Source organism: Cotesia glomerata, linkage group LG3, assembly GCF_020080835.1.
Source record: "Cotesia glomerata isolate CgM1 linkage group LG3, MPM_Cglom_v2.3, whole genome shotgun sequence".
Taxonomy (NCBI): domain Eukaryota; kingdom Metazoa; phylum Arthropoda; class Insecta; order Hymenoptera; family Braconidae; genus Cotesia; species Cotesia glomerata.
Genome location: NC_058160.1, coordinates 2638312 through 2655292, shown reverse-complemented (window position 1 = coordinate 2655292; position 16981 = coordinate 2638312). Strand labels below are relative to the sequence as shown.

The window sequence follows — 16981 nt, the reverse complement described above, 5'->3', positions numbered from 1 at the left end:
TTTTTGCCATCAGAAACTCGATATGACAGCCCTCGGGTAAAAAAAAACTAAAGGATGTTCCACGGATTAGTTTCTGGAGTAACAGACGTGACAAATCACCCGATGCTTGATATCCACTACTTCTTCAGCTTGATTTGTTTCTTTATCTTTTTTCTCAATACTCAGGAGCTTGAACCTTCTCATACTTCTCGACATACATCATCCGATATATTGCAGAGAAAAACATTTGACTTGATATCGATACACGGGATAGCAAAAACCAAAAAAATGTTCAATATTTATTCTATTATTTCCTGAGGCATATTCTGAGAATTTTTTCTGCAGCGATAAAAAAAAATCGACTTTATTAAGGAAGTTCGAGCGTAACTAATGAGTCAAAATAACGTTGAAATTTTTTTTTAATTTTAGTCTTCCCAATATTCGTAAAAATTCTTTATTTTAATTTAAAATAATTTAAACAATTTAATAATTGATGATTTTTACTTATTTAATAAAGTAAAGTAGTAAAATGACTTTGGTATTTATTACTTGTCGGAATAAATAAACAGATTTGGCAATAGCGCGCTTGATTATACCCATTTCTCTCTCTGTAACTATATTTCTATCCTTTTCTTTTTTCTCAGCTGTTGATGCGATATTGTCAAATCTTTATTCGAATAAATAGCTGACGATAAACGAGTTACAAACATAAAATTTAACTTTAAATATTTCAAAAATTATACCGGTAATATATTATTATTAAATTGTTTTTATATTTTGCAATAATTCAAGTTTCTTGTGTATTGTTTTTTATCCGTTAAAGTTGGGAGGTTAATATTGAAAAAAATAATTAAAGTCTCGACAAAAGTTTGTCCGCCATAAGAGCCCGTGTATAAGGAGATAAAATATGTGATTTTTAAAATTTAATATCTAAGTAACTAAACGGTGAATCTTTTTTAAATTTTGAGATTAGATAAATGACGTATTTATTTATACGTATACTTAATTTCAAAGCTCAAAGTTGGAAATTATTTTTAACATTAGATTCGCTCGAACCTCCTTAAAGAGGAAAAAAAATCTTTGTCTTGAATCAACCAATAAAAAATATCTCGGTTAAAAATATTTTTTTTTCGAATTAAATAAATTTTTTATCAGAGTATAAAGAAATATAAAACATTTCTACTTTCTTTGTGGAGTTTATTATTTTTAAAAAATTTTTCTCCAGCGGATATGTTTGTTATAGGTCTTAGCATATAATTACGGGGACAGTAGGATTATTAAATATTAATAACAGCCGTATTAGCGGAAAACTATTTATAGAGTGGTTTATTTTAGTGCAAAAGAAAAAAGGGGAAAACAGCCGAGTCTGGCCTTTAAAAGGTTCACCGAGTAGTTGATAGTGAGTCCAGTAGTTTGTATAGAGAACAGAGCCGACAGAAAGGAAAGGGGAGGGGATAGGTGAATGAGTATGTGAGTACATATTTGTTTAGCTAGAAGCACTCGTGCTCACTTAAAACTGTGGCGTTTTACTCCCACTCACTCCCACTTCCTTTATCCTGGAACTTTTACTTTAATTTTGTTTTAGTGAATCCTTTTTTTTAAAAAATGATTTAAATATTAAAAAAAAAATATACACTCGTTACAATACAGTACATGGTGCCAAGCAGAAAACTTTTTTTTCAGTGTAATGATAATAACAATAATTTAAAAAAAAAATTGGGGCATGATTACAGGTTGAGAAGAAAAATCCCGCGGATAATTTACTTATTCTAAGGTCAAGAGAAGCTCTTTTGCATAGCTTGCGTGTCCATTAGCGAAGTGGAGGGCCAATAGGGCGGCATGGGAAGGGGTCGAGGGGTAAAAAGCAGCTTGAAGCTTGGACGAAGGGACCAAGTAAAAAGGGGATCGTTCCCGGCTGTGTGATGCCGAATAGAAGTAGGTGCGAACTGTAAACGCGTGCCACGTGCTACAAATGGAAATGGACCAAATATCATTTCGAATATTATACACTATACACTACACACTACATATTATACACTTTACACAGACCGAAGACCTACTGAATACATCTATACGTCGATATACATTATGTACCGCCACAATCTTCAACCCTCTTATTTTTTATTTCGACATTTCTCACCCTAGCCACCAAATTTTCCGATTTTATGATAAGTTTCTATACAAATTTTAAAGTGGCTTTTTCTCGGTCGGAAAATTTTTTAAAATATTAAATGTGAATTTAGATGAAGGCTTAAGGAAAAAATTTTATTAGAAATTTCAAAAAACTGAATTTTTTTAATATTTTGAAAGATATGATGTAGAATTAAAATATTGAGTTATTTTAGATTATCTTAAATTTGAACTTATTTTATAATGAGCTTACATTATTATTAATTTAATACTTTTTAAGGTTTATCTTTGTTATGTATAAGTCAGAAATGAAAAGCATTTTTTTTTCACGTTAATAGAAAAAGAGTGATAAATGCAGCACGTTTAGAGCTTGCACCAGAATAGTCCAAAAAATTTTCACTATAACGCCAATTAGTAAAAAAAAATTGTTTTTCTATTTTTCAAATTTCAAATAAAATCATTTTAAAACTTCAATATTATAATTATTTCATCATCAATTAAAACACTTATGAAAAATTATCCACACAGAAAAAAAGGTTCTCTTGAGCCAAGAAAATATTTCTCTTCCCAATTATTTTCTTGAGCGAAAAAAATATATTTTTTTGACATAAGAAATTTCACTTATTCCAACAAAATTAATTCTCTTGCTTTAAGTAATGCGTATCTTGATCCAAGAAAATTTATTTAAGTCAAGAAAATCTTATTGTTTTGAGAAAATTCAGTCTCTTGCTCCAAAAAATTTAGTTCTTGATAGAAAAAAATTTTCTTGTCTTGAAAAAATTTCTCTTTTGCTCCAAAAAATTAAATATAAAGATAGAAGTTAATTTTCATTAATATTTTTATTGATTAACATGTCAAATGGGAAGATCAAATAATATTTCATCATTTTTTTTCATTCAATATGTATAATTGCACGCTAAAATAATATAAAATGGGTATCAAATATTCAAGAGAAAAATTTTCTCAAGGTTAGAAAATTTTTTTCTCAGCTGAAGTAGGTGACGCTGCTACCCTAAAGTATCTAAAAATCTTGATCAAATATAGAAATTTATTGTATCAAATATTTATGATAATTTTAATTAAGAAAAAATGACTTCCACCAAGAATAAAATTTCAAGAAAAATTTTTACTTCGGTCAACATAACTTCGATCTTCCTTCAGGCACCCAAAAATTTTCTTGAGCAAAGAATTTTGTTCTCCAGTCAAGAAATTTTTCTTTCTGTGCACTTTAAAGTCAATGTTCGTAAAATTATTTTAAAGACAACCTGATGTTTACTTGAACAATTTCTTGTCTCAAATTCTCAAGCTCAGTGTAACTTTCCTCGGAATATTATTGAATGTAATAATTTGAACTATAAAATTTATACAACGATATTATATTGATGTTGATGTTAATATACAGCTGGCCTGACCATTGAAGAAATATTCCACTGGTGATGTATGAAAAGGAATGAAAAAAGAGCGCTTTATAAAAAGTGTAGCGTGAAGTCTGAAACGTGAATTATTTGGCACTCGGTGTGTCCAGTGAAGGGTGACTACTCCCCTTACGCTTACCATCACTTAACCTCCCAACTCACACCCTTTTATCCCACCCGTGACAGGAGTCCCTTACCCCGGTTTTCCCTTCTTTTCTCCGGCGAGCAGACTCACGGTCACCTTGCCTTTATGGCTTAAACAAAACTTTTCGTATATTACAAGTCTGTGAAATATGAATACGATGTAGTAACTGCTCGCAGAAAAGGAGATGGACATGAAGGTCTGGAGCGAAAGAGTAAGAGAGAAAATTTTCGGAGAACGTAGAAGAAGGGTAAGAAGAGAAATGAAAAGGGGGATAGATCCGGTCAGTTGCCTGCCATTACGACCCTACTGGACTGCCGTTGGCAAACCCAATTTGTTATCGACTTATAGGCCAAATTACTTACTATTACCGCAGATTTATTCCGCACATTAGCCTACAGTTACGCCCACTCGTTACGTCTTCATTAATTTAGATTTTTTAATTTTTATTTTATTTAGTATTTATTTTTAGTCATTACTCTCATTAATTTTATAAGGAATTAATTTCTTTCAATAAAGGATCTTTTTTACTCTAAAATACTAATTTTTTCATTCAAGAAAACAATTTTTATGATTAGTTTGATATTTTTTTTTAGACTTGTAAAAAAATTTAATTGACTTAAGAGCCATTTTTTGATTCAAAATTTTTTTTTTCGGAAAACTTAATTTTTTTTAGAGAATAAAAATTTTTATTTGATTTTTTATCATCAATTTTTCAGCCTTAAATTATAAAAATAAAAAAAGAACAAAATTATAATCATAAAAAAAAATTATTTAAATTGATGAAAAATTTTTTCTCAATCATGATGACTAAAAATGATTAAGTAAAATTTTTTCGAGATTAATAATGTATGTCTTATGTAAAAAAAAATAAAATAAAGTAGTAAAAAAAAATAAAATTTAATTAAATGACAAGTGTTGGGATCTACATAAATTTTATGGTGTGTATAAAATAGATTCTCTGAAAATAGCCGAGAAGATTTGCCAAGTGGACGATAAAACGTGGCACGTGTTACCTAACAGCCAACTATCCCGGTGCTGGCCAAGGGGGTTTAAAAAATAATATATATATATATATATATCCTAAAAGGGAGTACACGTATAGTAGGTGATATTCATGCGTGCGTTTATCCTATCCGAGGCACGTCGAACCTTATTCACTAGCGGATGCTCTGCCAATCTAATAAAGATAAAAAATAACGTCCGATGCCTCAACTCGGTAGCTTATATTATATTGGAAGCTGCGACTTGGACCAAGAACCAAGACCCTCACCCTCACTCTCCAGCCCGGACAAGGCTATATTGAAAAATATATATCCACTGACTGGACCCTGTCCTTGCATATAAACTGCCCTTTTTACCCATTTATTTATCAGCCTTTTTATTCACTTACGGCCTAAATCAATTGCCGTCCAAATAAAATTATAATATAAATATATATATTCGTTTTATTTTAAAGTTTGACAGATAAAGAAATCGGCTTTTTTGCCGCTAGGTCACGAGAAAAATTTATCCGCGTGAAAAATGAAAGATGAATGCTTGTGACACCTTCTGTTCTATTTAGTTTTACACAAAAACTTTAATCATTTCTCTTGCTCACTTTTAATGAGAATTTTCTTTTTTTTGTATGATTTCAGGTGAGTTTATGAAACAAATGGGCCAATAATATCGTTCGTCATCACGGCGGTAAGAGATTTTTAAATCAATAATTACCTGACATAAGAATTGAAACTGTCAATACTATTATTCAGAAATTTTAAATTAAAAAAAAAAAATTTAATTTTTAATATCCTTACAATTTAATATTTAACATTTTCGTGTTAAATGATCAAAAATATTGTAAGAAAAAATAAAATTTTTGACAAAAAAAATATAAATAATCGTCAAACTGAATAAATATCAAATGTAACTTTTAAATTTGAAGAAATAAATTAAATATTGTTAAAATGATAACTATGGCAAAGCTCTTATTTGTTAAAAGAAAAAAAATCAAATATTTTAATATTTTCTTCATAATTTTTATTGCTGATTAAAAAAAATGAAATTTATGCCTCTAATAAAGTTAATAAAATATCAAGGATTATAAATAAATATCTCTGCTACAAGCTCGAGTGTCTGCTATATAATTCTTATATATCAATATCCAATATTCAATTAAATTCCGAAGTATAACGACCCTCGACATGAAGCCCCTTTGTAGCTCTCAATATTGCGATAACATCACAATACATATATCTCAAATTAGATTATAAATAATATCAACTGAATCCTTTGGCTTTGTCATATAATTTAAGACACAAAAAAAAAGCTCTGAAAAATAATTCTCGGTTATTTTACGAGCATGTATGAGAATGTTATTCAATAGGAAGGAGGATAAGGGAATCAAGGGGTTGCGATCGCCACAGATAAAAGAACCACCGAAAATAACCGTAGTTGAGTTTGGGGGTGGGAAGGGGTGAACCTGTATCCTACAAGCAGAATAACGCTGTAACGCCCCGGTTGGCGGAATTCGAAATTTGTTTCTTTATCGGCCATAATTTTCCGGAATCTACACACGAATAGGTTACGTTAGAACTACTACTCGGCTATTTTTGAAGATGCTCTCGCTCTAAGTCCGTCTCACCTCCTCGCCCCGGCGAGTATATATATTCATCGAATAAGTTTACAAGGAATACAAGACTACTATTTCGATCTATAACATTTCCACTTTGCTTCTTATATTTTTTTCTACGACTCTAAAATTTTATTTCACATCCTAAAGTATTTTATTTTTATTATATTTTTCCTTTACACTAAAATCCACAAACTTTATTCTGTAATACTTTTTATGTAGTACTACGACGTCAAAAACATGATACAGTTTTTTTTTCTTTTTAATAACTCTTCAGGAAGACGATGAGAGTATAAATTTAAATGAGTTGTAAAATTAATAATAAAAATTAAATCAAATAACAAAAACCAAATTGAGTAAATTCCTTTTAAATAAAAATAAAAAACAGGACAATATTAACGAAAATAAAAATTTGTCAATTCTTCATTTTTTATTGAATAAAAATAAAAGAATCTAATAAAAAAACTCTAGTTTTACTCTGTAAGCAGAGTATTTTATTTTATCTCTCCGGTATTTTAAATGATAGGAGTGAAAATTCACTTCCAATTTTTTAGCGTAAAATTCAATATTTCCCTCCATTAAAAAAAAAAAAAATATGTTTGTATATCAGAGTACACAGGTAAGAAGTGAAACTTCTTTATAACATATTATTTTTCTACTATTTACAACTTCATAGAAATTGGGTAGATAAGGCTTAAGAAAAAAAATTTTTTCCGTATTAAATTAAAGCTATTTTAGCATTATAGACATGCATACAAATAATATGAGTAATTCATTTTATCATTGATCTTATTATAATTATTGTATTTCATCAATTATGATCGCATCGTAATTACCATTGTTGTCATTATTTAGACTATGCCATTATTTAATCTAAAAATTAGTTAATCAGTTTACAAAAATTATATAACGAACTTTAATATTCATATTTCATGTCATAACTTAGTAAAAATAATTCAAAGCAGATATTTAATAACTTACTCAATTACACAAGTTATGAGTAAATAATTGGAATTATCTATCTAAGTAATACAATTATATGATGACAGTGATCTTACAGACATGCAATGATTTTATAGAATTTAAAATGAATAAACAAATCATTAGAAACGAATAATTAAAAAAGATGTACGTATACATATTTTTATTTTATTTTTAAATTATTATTTAATTTGTTTTTTTAATTGTGTTTAAAATTAATAATATTTACTAGATTTATTCTTTACGTCGCTATACTAAACTTTGATAAAAAAAAACAACATGGCGCGTAACCGAAAATCGTGACGATTTTTTTTTACATTGCTATAAAATTTCTCTCATACGTTGATAAAAAAGTTTCACTTCAAAAAGTTATTAAATTTTTGCAACAAACCTAAAAACAATTTTTCTCCAAATAAATTTCAAAAAGCCTGCCTAAAAAGTACCAAACTCTTATGGTTTATTTTTTCATTTTTTCGCACGATATCACGCTCGGTCGGTCTCTCCATTAAAGGTCCCTAAATCCCTCACGCGCTTGCCTGCCTCTTACCCTCTCATTTTTCCACCCCCGTCTCGCAGGTTTCTCTTCCACTCTCTCTATACCACTCGAATTCTCTAAAAATCTTCTCTATCTCTCTTTCTCTCAAAAATGTTGGCTGCGTTTACTCTCATTTACTCTCCCGACGTCACCCCTTACCGTGGTGTGCGAAAAGCGACCCACGTTCGGTCGCTCGGATCATGACCAAGCATACGGGCATTTGAGAGTAGAGCATAGAAACCCACACCATCTACACAAAAATATACAAATATATACACATATACACACAGCCATACAACGTTAGCGAGCCAGAGTAGCCTCTCGTAGACGCATATTTATTCGCAGTCCATTTTGGTTTGTTTGCACGGCATACGGTGTACCAGTATGGGAGTATAGTGGCCGCACAGGAAAAGAGAGTCCGTCAACGATGATACCATGTCAGCACTCACCTTTTTTTATTTTTATTTTTACTTTTATTTCTTGTTCCTTCACTTTGCATTCCATCGCCCTCTTGATCTTTTTACTTAACTCTCATTTTAAAACAGTGTTTTAAGGCATTTCAACTTGTTTTTTATTTTCCTACCTCCTTTTAAGGAGAAGGGGAAGAGAAAAATGATAATTGTCGTAATTTAATGTAGTGCTCGATGATTAATTGGAATAATAAAAACTTAGCGAGGGCTGCTGCAAATCAGAGAGATGAAGAAAGAGTTAAAGAAGGATTTTATTTTCTGTAGGTTATTTTTTATTTCCGAGAGTCTGGTTGGCTAAAATGGAGAGGCACGCGCGTACCACCAGGCAGAATACCGGATGAGATTGCGGTTAAAAATTGTATGGTATTACTTAAAACTCACCCTACTTTATTTCTTCAGCAACTCTTGAATATTCTTGCTTGAGGCGGATTTTTTGGTGAGCTGCCTTACCTCGAGATCCCAGATCCCAGATCGGGGTTTTATTTCGAACAAGCTTCCTTGATTATCCAATTAAGTCAAGGATTTTCGCCCGGAAAATTATCTCCTATTTTTCATCAGGTTTCGTCCAAACATCAAACATCATGGAGTGTCAGCAGATGTGATTTTATTGCATTATTATAATATTATATCTTATTTTTATTTTTCTTGCCATAGAAAAAATTTTCAGATATAATTTTTGATGTATTCTGATACATTTATAAATAAAAATTGGCTACATCAGGTTTGATACCATTTAAAATGCCAAAATATGATTTTTTTGATGGAGTTAGTGTTAAAAAGAGCCAACAGATGCCGCATGGTTGCTAAATCTTTTCACTATTAGAGAATTAACTTCTAAAATCAAAATAAACTTTTGAATATTCTTAAAAAATGTCGACTGTTTTATTCCAAAGCTTATCAATTATATATTCGTTTTAAGTTTAAATCTACTAAGCCAATTTTCGTTTCATACGACATAATTGACGTAAAAATTTTTTAGGAAAAACATAAAAAGTTTAAATAAGTATTTATTTTAATTTTAATTTCATAAAGCTAGATCAAGTTTTATCAGAAAGAAAAATAAAAAATTGTTTTTTCGAAAAAAAAAAAAAAAAGTAGTACAATTACAATTATTAAGCAATTAAAAAAATGAACAAGATTGTTTAGAAACAAGAAGCTAATTTGGATTTCTAGTGTCTTTTCGGCTCCTCTATTCTCTGAAGAAAAGTAGGTCGCAGTAAAATAAACCTGAGAAGTGTTTACAGGGTGCGCCGGCTGTCATATAAAACACAAAATAGAGCGTCTGAGTATACAGCAGCAGCATAAGTACAACCCGCATAACCTTCACTCCTTGTCCAGGTAAAATACCGTATAATAGTTAGTGTACTATATATTATAAGATATATAGTACACTAACGGGGGTTAAGAAAATAGGGATGGAGAAATACAAGTAGTAACGTCGCGACTACTTCTCATAATTCATTTGCATCGGGTGTATTACACACAAGAGCACTCCTCAAGAGCAAACATACAGTTAATTAGAAATATCATTTTTAAACTATATTTTTTTTTTATTTTTTCAATTGCCGCTTTGACGTTGAAGCTTTGAGAAGTAATTGCTGGGCAAATAAATTATTTATACCGTAAAAATATTTATGGGAGCTGAACAAGGGACAATAAAAGTAGGACTGACCCATAAATAATAATAATAATGATAATAATAAATAAATATATTTAGCATAAAAATAACTTGTGGAGGATTCTATCGAGCTATGAAAAAAAGTATGCTTTATTTTTTTTGTTTTTTTTAATGTTGGAAAAAGTCAGGTTGGGATGTAAGGGTCGCGCAATGAATGATAAGACGTTAAAATGCATTGCTGGGCCCGTGTCTTACTACAGAGAATAAACCAGAGAAGGCGCGGGGAGTGTCACGTGAAATAAGAGATATACCGCGGGCGCATTATGTGAAAAATATGGTAATAATATTGCTAGACCCAAGCAAAACAGCACCCTGCATGTGAATTATGCGAGATCACTACCTTATACCCCTTTGTCACCCCCAAAACGTCGTCCCATATATTTATTTTTGTTGTTTTTGTTCGTTATTTTGCCTCGCTCTCAGTCTGTTATTTTAATATTTTATTTTTATTATTCTTAGTAGTTTATTTTTATTTTTCGTAACTTTATTATTGACGTAAAATCGATAACATCGACATTAAGGCGGTGAATTATACCTAAGTACAAAATGTGTAAAGATACGTTACGGAAAAATTTTTTATTGATCGATTTGTAAAGATAGAGTGGAAGGGGTGGCAAAAAATAAAGTGGTTTGAGTCTTGATTTAGATCCGCTGACAAAAGGGTGCTTACCAGAGGGTAAAACAAGAGGGTTTTAAATCATATAATTTTTTTTAACTCGATCTAGTTTTTTAATGTTTATTTTTTTTTATAATTACTCTGTTCTATGGGAATGTATACTAAGGTGATTTATTTTAGTGACTCTGATCGCTGGACTGAAAAAAATTACTTGAATCAAGAGAAACATTCTTAATCTAGAAACAGAAGAATTTTTTTTTCTTGAACCTATTTTAAGAAGTATTTAAGAATTATTTTTGATGATATAGAAGAGAAAAATCTTGAACAAAAATACCAATTTTAAAGAGCTTTATTATCTTGAATCAAGCAGAAAAATTCTTGAATTTTCAAAGTTACTCGAGCCAAGATCAATTATTTGGTTAAATAATTTCTCTGCACAATTTAAAATGACAAATTTTTAGTTTTTTGGTGCTAAATTTTTATTCTTGAATCAAGTATTTTTTTTTATGCAGAAAAGATAATTCATATGGGTTAAACAAATTTTTAAGTAAAACATTTATGTTAAATCTAAAAAATTTTATTGATAAAATTTTTCTAATTTTATAATAATTTAAAATAAATGACAGTCTGAAACCTCCTAAGTAATAAAAACTGTCAAAAATTTGTTAACTATACTCTTATGGTAATATTTAATGTAAAGAGTATAAAGTTAAGTATCTAAAAAAAGAGGAGAATAAACAAAAAATAAAAATGATAAAAATAAATAACTGGTTCCCACGAGTCGGCATAATCTCAAACGCGGAGAGAAACAACAGAAACACATATAAGGACTCTTCTCAGTTCCAATACAAACATCAAACATTGCATTGACGATAACAAAATAAAAAAAGTAAAGAATAAAATAAATAAAAATAAAATAAATATTAAAGAACGTCAAGGAAAGAGAAATGGAGGAGTAAAGCGAAGGGTAAGAAAAAGATTGCCGACAAAACGGTTTCGGCTGGTTTATTCGAGTGGTTTTATTTGGTTTATTCGATGGGCTAATGTTGGATAGCAAAGGCTGACTAAGGCCTCCTGGATAGAGTCCCGAAAGGCCGAACCGCAATAATTATTTTGGAAGGAGTGGAAAATGCCGAGAGATTAACAAGAACAAGCCCGAGAACAGTGAGTGAGAAAAGTGCTTTCCAAGAAAGATAAAGCCTCGATTTAAACCACTAAGTGAACGCTATTTTTTATTTTTTTTTTTTTTTTTACATTGTTTGATTTTCATTAACGAACTACCGACATCCGAACAAAGATATAATTTTTTGTTTTATAATAGACGATAAAATATTTTTTGTTTCGCTTTTTGGAATCGTTTTTTTTCGCGTAAAAGCTTTTAAATTTTTTTATGATCGAGAATTTTATTTCTTTTTTTTTTTTTTTTTGTTAGAGAGATCACCATTGCAAATTGAAATGAAGAGGAGTGTAAGCAAACCCGCAGAATAGTTAAATTACTCTTTTTTTTATCCTATGGATATTTCACCCTCTGTTTAAATGTATTTCACTTACGAATATAAGGCCTCAGCGATCTCATCTGTGCATTAATACTTAAATAAACATCGGTGAAAATTTTAATAGTAAAAGCATAAATTAAAAATGTTTTAAATTATTTTATCGGCAGTATAAATTATCCTGACTGATGAGACTCGTCTCTCGAGGTCGGAGGTCGTAGCTCGTATGAAATAATAAAACAGCGGTAAAGTGTTGAGCAAAGAGAAAAACGCTGGAACAGTTTGATGACAGTTTAAACTTTTTTCCGTTCAGACTGATGAACCAATCACCGAGTCATTTATAATGTACACATGGTTCAATTAACGACAGTCTGTCCTGGAGAAACTTTTCTCATTCGATAGCCATCCTTTTTTTATAAAACTATTTTTAATTTATTTTATTGTAAAAAACATTTAGTGGAACTACCAATGAATTTTTGAAATTAGAAAAATTTTTTAACGACCAAAGTACACTTTGTTCAGAAAAAATTTAATTACTCTAGTTAAAAAAAAATTTTTTTAGCCAGGGGTTGCACAGACTTAGAAAGCTAAAAAAAGAAATTTTTTTAATAATTTTTTCTGAAGGGATTTTTCATGTTAATTTTAACTATAAATTGCTTACAATAGTATAAAATATTTATCGGAATTATTAATTCTTGGATCAATTATTAAAAAATATAGTGTAAAAATTAGAAACTGATCTTATCAACCATTTTTGCTCACTGACTTTAAAAAACTGGCTTTACAAATATAAGTATAACTTAGAAAATACTTCTCAGATCGATATTAAATTTTCTGTATATGTTCTTAAATATATTCACATTACAAAAATGAAAAAAGTCGATTTTTAAAAAAATTACCAGTGCATATAAACTCTTACAAAAATTATCTTCAAGTTTTACAAGTACGCAATCATATTAATGTCGAATAATTAACCAAATCACAAGTTAATAATAAAACAATTGAAAATTTTAAAGGTACGAGGGTTTATTATTATATTTATTTAAAATCCCTTGAGTGTTAACTCGGAACTCTCGCAATTATGAACGATGATTATACCTCGACAATTACTGCGTAAGAATATCCACATTGATAAAAGGATTTAGTACGGAGTACTAAACTGATTTAGTAACAAAATTTTTATTCATTTATTTGGGAGAAACAAATATTTTGCACACATCAATAATATTTGTTACAGTTTAATAAATGATTTCTTTATATGAACAAAGCCTTATTACATGGAAATAAATATTTAGTGTCACCAAATAATATTTAGTAACAGGTACTAAATATTTCTTTGGCAAGTATTGTCGGTAAATGGCTATGCTTTAATTCCAATGTTTATGTGATACATAACCTATTCACTAACTTAGATTATTTTATTCAGCTCGATTTTGGGAGATTTATTAAACATTTAAAAACACACATACTCCCAATAAATGTCTTCTACTTATGTCTTTTCTCAGTGGAGTTTAGTTTACATTTTTTAATTTGTCTATTATTGATATGTTAAAAACTTGTTTAATTTTAAATTTTATAAATGTCTCAAACAAAAAAATATAATTTAATGAGATTCTTTTCTTTATAATACCTTATATTTTTACTTAAAATTATTTATTCTAATTATTTTTATTTATTTTAAGTTAAAAAGTTAGGTTACACGCTAAAATTAGCTAAAAAATTAATTTCTTTGATACCAATAAACGATTTATTGAGTACCAATAAATCATTTGTTAAATACTACTAAATATTTATTTGGTGGAACTAAATGGGCTTTAATAAACGAGATTTAGTACCTATTACTAAATATTTAGTAATGAAAGGTTTATTACTAAATCATTAAGTATCTGTTACTAAATCCTTCTATCAGTGCACTACCCGCGACTTCTTGGGTTTTTTGAGAGTAAAAGAAAAATTTAAGATCAAAAAATAAAATTAAAAAAAAATTCAATACTAATAAAAATAAATTTAGTTCTTTGTTCTTCTGCGTGAATACAATCTCAGTCCCTTTATAATATCGGGTATGTACAAGTAACAACGTCTGATTATGCGAGCGCATGACTGAATGTAACGCGATTTAATATTAAAATATTATGACAAACGTCAACAGTTGGTACGTCGTCTCCGGCTGTAGCTTCAGGTTTTGCCGCGGCTGGCTGCGTTAGAACACGAAAATGCTGATTGGCCTACCATAACCGTGTGAATACTAAACGAGTCTCGAGACACCTTTTATATTCTTTTATCCTCGGTTTCTCGCCTTTTCACACCCACCCGCCCACCAGAAGTAAAACAAACAGTTCCCTTCCAGTTCTATTTCCGTTCTCTCAAATCTATATAACACAAAACACAATAAAATAATTCCTATTTTTTTATCTCCCTTCCATTATTCCACATATGACTCCCACACATGAGTGAAACCCTTACATTACCTTGACTCGCGGATTTATTGAGGCATATAAAAATTAATCTGGAGCCAGAGCAGTTGTTATCTCACTCGATAAAAATAACAATAGAAGTGAATCATGTATAAGCAAAAATGTCATAAATATACAGAGGATAAAAATAAAAATAATAAAGCCGCGTGGTTAGGAAGAAATGATGAAGGGGGTGGAAAAGAGAAAAAGACGAGTGTAACTTATAGCTCATAGCCTGAGGTTTTAGGTAAGATAGGTTGAAAATAAATCCAAATAGTAAACAGGGTGAAAGTAGTGCCTTACCGTCCTCTTAGTTGCCGAAGTCAAGACCGGGGGTGAGAATTCTAATATATAAAAGATATGAAGCTCTGTTGGCGTGTATAGGGGCTGGCAGTCGATGGAGAGTGACTCCGGATTCAAATAACCGATGCTACAAAACGAGTGGTGAAGAAGTACAAAGGGTGCGCAAGAGAAAACCGAATAAAATTTTTACTTTTTTTCTTATTCTTATTCTCAGTTTAAGAAGGACCGCTGAGAAATCTGAACAGCTAACAACAGCTTCGCGAGACTCATATTTAACCTTTTCTTGAAAAATATCTACCAAAGTCAAGGACGATAAAGCCAAAAAGACTTAACAGTCTCGATCTAAGAAACTCGATGGCTCTCGAGGCGTCTTTTGGTTTTAAGTTTTAAGAAAGCCTTTTTTTTTTTTAAGTAACTCTCCTTGCTATTTGCATTTTTTTTATTTTTGTTTTAGAGTTATGAGATTTAAATGTAATTAAATTTTTAGTGCACGCAGAGACGGATATTTTTCCCGCATTAATTTAGTTAATTAAGGAAGCGAGGAAGGGGGTTACTTTGAGTTATAAGTTTCAAGAGAAACTGTGATTCTCCTGACTAAACACTGATAACAGACTACGAATGAATTTCTTTGCATGTTATAAACATACGTAATCGTACACAAATAAGATTAGCATAGGACTCGGGAGAATGAGCGTTCACGTTTCAAATTTTGTCTACAGAGTACGAGAACATACACACCTTTTTTGTATACCTTCATTTATTTTTTGGTATTTATTTATTCGCGATTGTTTGTTTCTTTTTTTGTTTTTATGCTAATCATGGCAAAATATACAAATAATTATTTTTAATTCACAGTAAGATAAGTATAGTAAATATTATTAGATTTTTGAGCCAACAGATAAGTCGCAAAAAGGGCGTTGTTTATAAATGAGAATATTTTTTTTTAATTGATCAATTTTTGGAGTTTCTTATGTTGAAATTTTGAAATTATTGAAGGTAAGTTCAATGAAAAAATTTCTATCAGGGTATTACATACTAAATTGACCATTTTTTAACCCAGACATTTTTTATTTGACTGAAAAATTATATAGATGTTGACATCTGAAAATTTTTTGCTAATTTTTTTGGGAAAGTATATTTAAAAACAAAAAATTTCGATGGTAAAAATGTGCCGATAATTTAATTTTTGAACAAGTTATATTTATTTGAAAAAAAAAATATATATATTTTTTGGAAAATTCGTGACTTTTTTGAGCTAAATATAAAAATTTGAAAAATGTTTCTTTATTGAGTAAAAAAATGTAAATAAATTTTTAGCGAAATCAAAAAGAGTCAAGTTTAAATGTAATTAATTCAGCATAAAATAGCCCTATTACAGATTCTAAATTTCAAAATATTCAGAGTTTGAATGTAGATACTCCGGAACTTGAAAATTAATTAAATTGAAGCACAATAATTTCCAAAGACCATAAAGATTAGGAATAGAATAATGTAATCACAATCAGATATATTTATCCAGATAAAATGACAAGGAACTGTAAAGTTCGGGAGTAAAACTCGGTTGTCTGACTCAGGCGTTAAACTCGTTTCACTCAAGTTGGGTTGCTTTACTTATACTTAGTTTTACCTAGGCAGTGATGTTGTTTGCACACCGAGGTTTGTTTTATTAAGTTTTGTCAGACAATATATACGAAGAGTACGTTTTACGCGGCAAGTACGTTTTTGTGTACGTATACCTACTTTACTTTTCTGTTACCTCTATATCTCATCACCAAGGGTATTGAAATACTTTCTGTCGACAAAACTTTAAATGAAACGGATGTTGCTCTCCGTGTGTACACATACATTACCAGTATAGTAAGAAAAAAGAAATTTCAAACAGGAAGGATGTGGATATAACTACGGTCTATTTCAACATTACTTTACTTTTCGAGTATATTTACTTTTGAATCTTTACGGATAAGTTATTATCTTCATCATCTTTATTAATAATTATAATTACTTAGAAATCAAGTTGGATTCCTCTTTCATTTCATTTTTATTTTAATTTTAACACTTCTGACGAGCTAAAAATATTAACATTTATACCTTCGGTATTTCCTCCAGCTTCCGAGTCTAAATTTGAGAATTGGCCTTTTAATAAGAGCTTGAATGTATTTCCCTTTTTAGTGAAAT

At 29.8% G+C, this 16981-nt stretch overlaps 1 protein-coding gene across 21 annotated transcripts in view; it reads left to right on the top strand.

Moving 5' to 3' along the window:
* Positions 1 to 16981, top strand: part of LOC123262111 (forkhead box protein P1-like) — a 237823-nt gene that overhangs the window by 196307 nt on the left and 24535 nt on the right. The window contains exon 1 of one of the 21 annotated variants that reach the window (XM_044724173.1): positions 5317 to 5352. The exons of the other annotated variants lie outside the window; for them this stretch is intronic. The gene's annotated coding sequence lies outside the window, so the exon portion shown is untranslated. Of the gene's footprint in view, positions 1 to 5316; positions 5353 to 16981 lie in introns of those variants that run through there. 21 annotated transcript variants of the gene reach the window in all.